Here is an 8,365-nt window from a genome sequence, read left to right as displayed (position 1 = left end):
AAGAAAATACTTGAAAACAATTATAAAAGCAATTACAAACCTTCCTGTTTTCACCGATTTCAATGAGAATATACGTTAAAGTATCACTTTTTTTTGCATTTAAGGAGCAATAATTAAACTTTTATTATCAGTGAAAAAGGGAACAGAAAACTTTGAAGACAGCTTGACTTTGAACAATCCAAGATAAGCGTAATGGATTTAACTTGTTTTTCTATGTATTTGCCAAAATAGTTGAAAGCAACAACCAAAGGCAGGAAAACATCTAAGCCAAAGCAGTAAAGTTTTATCTATAAAATAATTTTGAGGGTCTGATTCTTTCAAAGTCAGGTTTCAAAGAGGAAAGTATATTTGAACAAGAAAAAATATAAAAATCCTTTATTAATGTTTATCATATCTTGACTAGGGCTTCTCATTTTGGAGAAGAGGAAAGATATGAAAAACTTCAAGACTGTTTAACTATTCCCCAAGATCATTCTTATTTATATGCTATAGCGATGGAAGTAGGCTTGGTTACTATTAGTATCATGCTTGTTTACATTTAGAAGCATTGTTTGTTTCTGGGTTATAAGCTACAAATCTTGAGTATTAATAAAGGGTCATTTCCTAAGAGAAGAAAGTTTTTGTGTAATCAGACCTAAAATATTAAAGACAGCATAGTGGATACTATTTTCTATCTATTTCACAATCTTTAGGTACGTCAGCGTTACTGGACTTAGTATTCTTTTCCAGTTCCTTTTATACGACCTGTCCTAAATTATAATACATATTAACGGAATGAAAAAGTAATTCCATCTTAAGAAAGTCCCATTGCAACAAGACGTTATGTTGAAAAACGAACTTTACAACTTTTGCGGGGGTGGGGGGTCGGGGAGCGATCGGTGGGCAAGGATGGTAAGGATGAAAAAAGTGGGAGGCAACCATGCTTGATAAGAAATGTATTCATTACCTTGCTCATGTAATTGTAACCCTCTGTAATGTATTTTCACAAAACAACTTATTAATATTAAAAAAGTATGTCATTTAGGACTCTGGGAATGTGGCTTCATGGAACAGTTATTGCTTAGCATGCATGAACCTGGGTTCAATTTCTCAGTACCACATAACCAGAAAAAGAAACACTGAAAAGGGTGTTTTGTCTCAAGTGGTAAAGTACTAGCTTTGATCAAATTTAAAAAAAAAAAAGAGCTCAGGAACAGTTCCCTAGGCCTGATTTCAAGCCTCAGGTCTAGCAAAAGAGTCATTTAGCTAGTAAATGCAAAATAAAAAACCCATAATTGGAATATATAATTGCTCCTTCCAACTGATACCTAACAATAGTCCTTAAATCATGCATGGACTTTACCTATATTAGAATACTGTGTTGAACAAAAAAAAAAAAACACTTTTTTTAATAGGTCATGGCAATTAATACCTGGAATGAGCTTAGATATCAAGTGAAGATTAATCCAGGAAATTCAAAGATGCCAGGCTTTTGAGTGGTCACTGCTAATCACAATTAGAAGGGTAGTATAAGTGAGATTTGGAAAACTTTTTGGTAAGTCATGGTACCAAAAAGGCAGAGATTCATTTATTGTTTTGACGGAAGAGAAGGAATAACTCCAGATGGAAAAAAATAAATGATAATAATAACTAAGTTATACCACAAACTGTTCTAGAGAGCCATTTTTGGTTATTGAACAACTAGTTATTTACTAGGCTTATTCCTCATTGCCGTTGCAATATAATCACTTATGCCAGTTGTTAAACTGTGTGTGGTAAGTTGTATATCCTTCTATGCTGCTCTTTCATACATAATCTCCTTTGCTTTCTAAAAATCTCAGCCTTTATTTCTCAATGAACAATTTCTGATACTAAGTCCACATAGGGAGACAACAGAGGATGCTAATGTAAGAGTCCCATAGCTCATGAGTCACAATGTAACAACATAGTAAAAGAGGACATATATATTGCTACCTCAAATTTTCTGAAAAACTGCAATGTCATCATTTGATTCAAATTTCCATTATTTGTGTACAGTGTCATTAAGTGCACATAAATGCAAATATGAGCCGAGTGTTGGTGGTTCACCCCTGTAATCTTAGCTACTCAGCAGGTTGAGACCAGACGATTGTATTTCAAACCTAGCCTGGTCAGGAAAGTCCATGAGATATTTATCTTCAATTAGACACCAGAAACCCGGAAGTGGTGCTTTAACTAAACTGGGAGAGCACTCAACTTGAGCTGAAGAGCAAAGGAACAGTGCCCAGGATCCGAGTTGAAGCCCCAATACCAACAGAAAAAGGACAAATATGACTTTAATTTTCCCTAAGAGGAATGACGAAGTCAATATAAATCTTCACAAGCGGAGAAAATAATTCCTAAATAGTTCAGTGCACCTTTTGCTGAGTTAAGTTATGGCTTCTTTGCTGGACATATTCTCTTCTTTTAAAAATTGTCAAATATTAGCTTTATAATAAACTTCACCAAAATTTTCTTGGTTCAAAAGAGAAGTCCATACAGTTTATGTAACTTGGATTTAAAAATATCACAAAACCAACACAGACAGGAGAGTCTGTCAAACTCTTATCTGTAATTAAACACCAAAAAAGCCAGAAGTGGAGTTGGCTCAAGCAGTAGAGTCCTAGCTTTGAGGGCAGGTGGGCAGGAAAGACACTGTTCAGGGACAGGGTCCAGCCTCTGAGTTCAGGCCCCAGAACCAGCACAAACTAAACAAACAAACAAGCAAACAATAAAATAACACATTTTTCTTTGGGACCATCCTTAAAGCACTGGTTTAAAAAGAGGCTCCTTTTGCTAATCAGACTCATTGGATCTTGCTTTTTTGAATCCTTGTAGCTATGGAGAACTCAGGAGCAGATTAAAGGAAAGAATAACTGACTCCTGCAACAAGAGAATCATGTCAGGAGTGAAATATCTATGAATAAGGCACTACTAAAGCTCCATGTCTTTGTTTCTTTGCTGAAGAACACTTTTAAAACAACGTTATTCCCCTAACATCACCTTATCTGACCTTTTCTGCTTGACTCAGACATATACTAGTTGTCGCAAATAAGGGAAACCATGGGACCTATGTTTCTTTGGGCCTGGCTTACTACACTTAATATAATTTTTTCCAATACTTTCCATTTCCTAAAAAATGCCATTCTTTCTGAGGGAGGTAAAGAATTCAATTGTGTATATATACCACATTTTCTTGATTTTAGGGGAATGAACCCCAAGATAAGTATTCAAATTTTTTTCCTTTTATGCAATTGTTTCTAACGTATTTCTAAGATGATTTCTTTGTTGCTTTGTATGTTCCTCCCCCACAGTATAACCACTGCTTTCACTGTATTTGATATTGGTATAATTTGTGGAAGGGAAGGGCAAAAATAAATCGTTTAACTAGGGTTGCAGATGGATCCATTGCAACAATGAGATGTACAAGTCATTGTGTGGAAAAACAAACTTTACAAATTTGGTGTGTGGGGGAGGATCAGGTAGGGGGAGGGGAGGTACTATGTGAAGGGATGGGAAGGGGAAACAAAGAGGAGACAACAATGCTTGATATGAAATGTACTCGTTATCTTGCCCATGTAATTTTAACTCCTCTATACGGTATTCTCACAATAAAAATAAAAACGAAAAGAAAAAAATAAAACAACGTTATTTCCTTTTCATCTATGCTGGCCTTTAAATGACATATTGTTTCCTTTTGTAATACTCTCAACTAGAAGTTCACAGACAAGTCTTATATGAGTGAAGAACACACTTGAAAAATTCAGGGACAGAGTTTCCTTCAAGCCTTAGATTTTTTCATGTACAGTAAAAACTAGAGCACAAATTAACTTGAACTTTGTCATTTCTCTGTGTTCAATTATCAAAGACTTAGCATAGTAGAAACTATTTTCTAGCAATATCACAATCTTTAGATGAAGATTTTATTTCCCACTGTTCCAGAAGACCCATTTTTGTTAACTTTTTTTCACCATCTAGTGATCCTATAACATCCTATACTGTCCTGGGATTGCTGTATCTTTACTGGATTCTCTAATTTCTGTTGGAAAGTTAGGAAGGATAGAAAATTGAGTTACTGTTTCCGTTTTATCTTATTTTTTTATTACCTTAGAAACTGTAAATCAAAATAACATAAAATATCTTTATAATATTACGAGACAGATTTCATTTCTACATGCTTACCTTAACCTTCTACATAACTTTAGTAATTAGTGATCCCCAAATGTGAAAATGAAGATAGGGAGCTTCTTATTTAAATATTATTTAGAATTTCAAGACTTCATTAATGCAAGGTCCTTTGTAGTATGCACATCATACATGTGTAAAAAGATGGTGGCAAATTTTTCTTATTCTCAGAAACTAGGACATGTGGTATTCTTGTAGCTGCATCAAGAAAAGGCTGTAGTTGAGATAGTTTACTAAACCAAATCTGCTCTAAAATATTTCTACAAGTTAATTGGATTGAATAATCTGTATTTATCATTTTACAGTTCTAAAGGACAGAAATCTAAAAGAAATCTCACTAGATTAAAATTGAGCCATCTACAGAGCTAAAATATTTTTCAGATGATTCTAGTGGAAAAGGCATTTACTTCCTGTTCCGCTTTCCAGAAACTTCAGAATCTGGATTGTTATCTTTTCCTTTATCTTCTAATGTAGCATCTTTGCATCTTTCTGATGGCTCTTACTTAATCATGTCCCTTTGACCTACCCTGGGACTTTTGAGTATACTTTCCCCATCTGTTAATTATTCAAATTTGTGTTCCTTGGGTAATGAAAGGTGATTATTTTACAAACTTATATAAAATGTAAATCTACATTAGATGGATTAGATATTTTGGGACTATAGATATTTGGGGAAGATATTTTACTGCCTACCACAATGAGTGTGTAAGCATTCTTTCTACTATAACCTGTTATCCTTTCATTAATTTTGAACAACATATTTCTTCAATGAACTATAACTAGAAAAAAATTAGTTCCTGAAAGCATTTAATCCTGATTAAAACATTGTCATGTACTAGAAATCTTAAATGTCAGAGAGCAGCTGCTGAAGCAGTTCTGGCATTATCACTTTTTGTATATTCTGCTTACAATCTTCTCTTTTCAAGAGCATTTGATTGTTATTATTTTGGAATTATGGTTAATAGTTATTTGACTGCTATTTTTAAAGAATGTACCACCAATACTGGTTCTCTTCCTCTAACTTTTTTACGTCTAAACTATTTCTGAAAGAAACATATCTATTTGAATTACATGAACTGCTTATTGATTTGTGGAGAGGAAAAGAAGAAAAAAGATGTCCCTGTGTGTGTGCCATGTCGAAAATGTACCTAAAAGCTATTTATCTTAATACCATATATTTTTCATTTTGTTTAAATTCTGATAAAAATTTAGCCTTTCAACTCACACAATGTTAACGCAGTCTTTTGTCATGCCTCCCAAAAGCAAACAACAAATTACTATTTACTTTAAATTTTTAAAATTTTTAAAATTATTATTTATTTAAAGAAAACTATATTTTAAAAAATTAGCCAAGGCAAATGGTTTATTAGATATTTAGAATCCTATTCAGACTCTATTGTTGAAGCCAGAAAGGGGGAAAATCATGTTTTCATGTTTTTCTTCTTCCTTGAGCCACTCTGATTTACTTCATCTATTTCTGAAAGAATAAAATTCTGGCTTTGAAATCTTTTGTTTGGTATCCACAATGTTTCATTCTTCCTTTATTAATAGGAGAATTTGGAGAAAAAGGAGAAGAGGAAAAGAGAAGTGAGAAATCTAGATTTTTTTTCTTACTCATCTCAATTACAAGGTCTGTATAATGATTGTGGATACTAGATACAGTGCTCTAGAGTGATTAAACACATTTATGGAAAAAGTTAACCCCTCAAGTGATCACACAGAGAATACTTATTTATTAAAAATATGTAATAGCACCAAGCAGGATGTGTTAACTGTTAAGTATTTGTTTAGTATTTCTTAAATTCCGATGTGCTGTAGTCAACTATCATAAAGGTATACAAGAATGGCAAGTAACTGATATCAATATAATATTCTAATATTAGCTTAATTCTTGCTGTGTTTGAGTTTTGCCTCAATTTCACATGCTATATTCTTCCAGTATATAAGTTGAAAGAAAATTCCCTCTGGAAATATGCTATTTTTATAGCTAAGTGGAAAGAAGTTAGCTCTTAGACACAGACAATGGGATAGAAATCTTCCCATAGAAATAGCCTTTGATCACTTCTGGTTCACTTTTGTAAGCTGAAGTGGGTCACCGACCCATCTTGACATTGCAGAGTAGAGGTAAATCTCACCTACAGGAAGCTGCTGCAGGACAGACTAATATGTCAAGATATGCAACACTTGAGATGAAGAGGAAAAAGAAGACAACTATAATACAATCAGTCATACTTGCCATCACATGTCTCTGCAGGAAGGATACTATTATGTACCTTTGTTTCTAAAACTACTGAGATCTTCAAATCATGTCTTTAATGCTTGTATATTACTGGAGTTAGAGAACATTTTAATACTGAGACAGCATAAAATCTCAAAGAAATCTGGAGAAATCATTTCAATACTACATCTTGTTCTACTAGGATATGAAACGATTTTATATTCAATACTTTATACTAGTAACTTTTTTCCAGAACTGGATTTTGTTAATATATGTGACTATCCACCAGAATAAATGTCTTCATTTATCCACATCTTGTACAGACAGCATAGTTAAGCAGATGTGGGAGTTCATCAGTAGCACTTTTGAAAAATGCAAAAAATGTGGAGAGGGAGCCAATATGAATATTTTTCCAACATCACCTTCCACATCCTCTTTCTTCCTTCCTAGGAAACAACCCAATCAATAAAAAAGCTTAGTTTTTGGCTCTTGAACTTGAAAGTGGAAGCAGAATGTTATGGATGTCAGAGATGACTGTTCATGGTTTTTTACATAATGATGTCACATGCAACAGCCCTATGAGTCCTGCAGGACTTAGCATTGTATTTCCTTAGTGATGTGATAGGAATGTCAGACTTAGAGGACTTAGTATTGTTTTCCATTTCCATTTTTACCACCTAACCTACATTATAATACATAGTAATGGAATGAAAAAGTAATGCCATGTTAAGAAAGTCATTTGGGTTCTGGGAATGTGGCTTCATGGTACAGTGATTGCTTAGCATGCATGAAATCCTGGGTTCAATTACTCAGTACTACATCAACAGAAAAAGAAATTGTGCTGTGCCTCAAGTGGTAGAGTGGTAACCTTAAGCAAAAAAAAAAAAAAAAAAAACAAATCTCAGGAAGAGTTCCCTGGCCCTGAGTTCAAGCCCCAAGACTGGCAAAATATTCACTTAGCTAGTAAATGTCAAATAAAGAACCTACACTTGGAACATATAATTGCTCCTTCCAACTATGACATAACAATAGTTATTAATTCATGTACTTCCCTATATTAGAAGACTGTTTTGAGGAAAAAAAAAAACGTTTGTTTATAGGTCATCGCAATTAAAGTCAGGAATGTGCTTAGATATCAGGTGCAGATTAATCCTGGAAATTCAAAGATGCCAGGCTTTTGAGTGGTCACTGCTAATCACAATAAGAAGAGTAGTCTAAGTGAGATTTGGAAATCTTTTTGGTCAGTTGTGGCACCAAAAAGGCACCAGCTAATTAATAGTTGTGATAGAAGCGAAGGAATAAATCCAGAAGGAAGAAATAAATGATAATAATTACTAAATTATACCAGAAACTCTTCTAGGGAAACATATTTGTTTATTGAAGAACTATTTATCAACTAGGCTTATTCCTCATCGCCTTTAGCATTCTAAATCACTTAGGCTAGATCTTAATCTCTGTGTGACAAGTTGTATCTCATTCTATGTTGTTCTTTCATATCTGATCTCCTTTGTTTTCTAAAAATCTCCGTCTTTCTCTATTTCTCTACTAACAATTATTTATTCTAAATCCACTCACGCAGACATCAGAGGATGCTATAGTAAGACTCCAATAGCACATGAACCATTAATGTACCAACATGGAAAAGGATGACATATTTATTGCTACCTCAATTTTTCTGAAAAGCTGCAATGTCATCATTTGATTCAAATTTCCATTATTTGTGTACAGTGTCATTACGTGCATATAAATGCAAATATGAGCTGGGTGCTGGTGATTCACCCCTGTAATCTTAGCTACTCAGCAGGTTGAGACCAGACGATTGTATTTCAAACCTAGCCTGATCAGGATAGTCCATGAGACATTTATCTTCAATTAGACAGCAGAAACCCAGAAGTGGTGATGTAACTAAACTGGGAGAGTACTCAAATTGAGCTGAAGAACTGAGGGACAGTGCCCAGGATCCGA

The sequence above is a fragment of the Dipodomys spectabilis genome, unplaced genomic scaffold, assembly GCF_019054845.1.
Source record: "Dipodomys spectabilis isolate Male_0828 unplaced genomic scaffold, ASM1905484v1 ptg000203l, whole genome shotgun sequence".
In the NCBI taxonomy this organism is placed as follows: Eukaryota; Metazoa; Chordata; class Mammalia; order Rodentia; family Heteromyidae; genus Dipodomys; species Dipodomys spectabilis.
The sequence above is the reverse complement of the archived record's forward strand: the minus strand, read 5'-3'. Positions refer to the sequence as shown.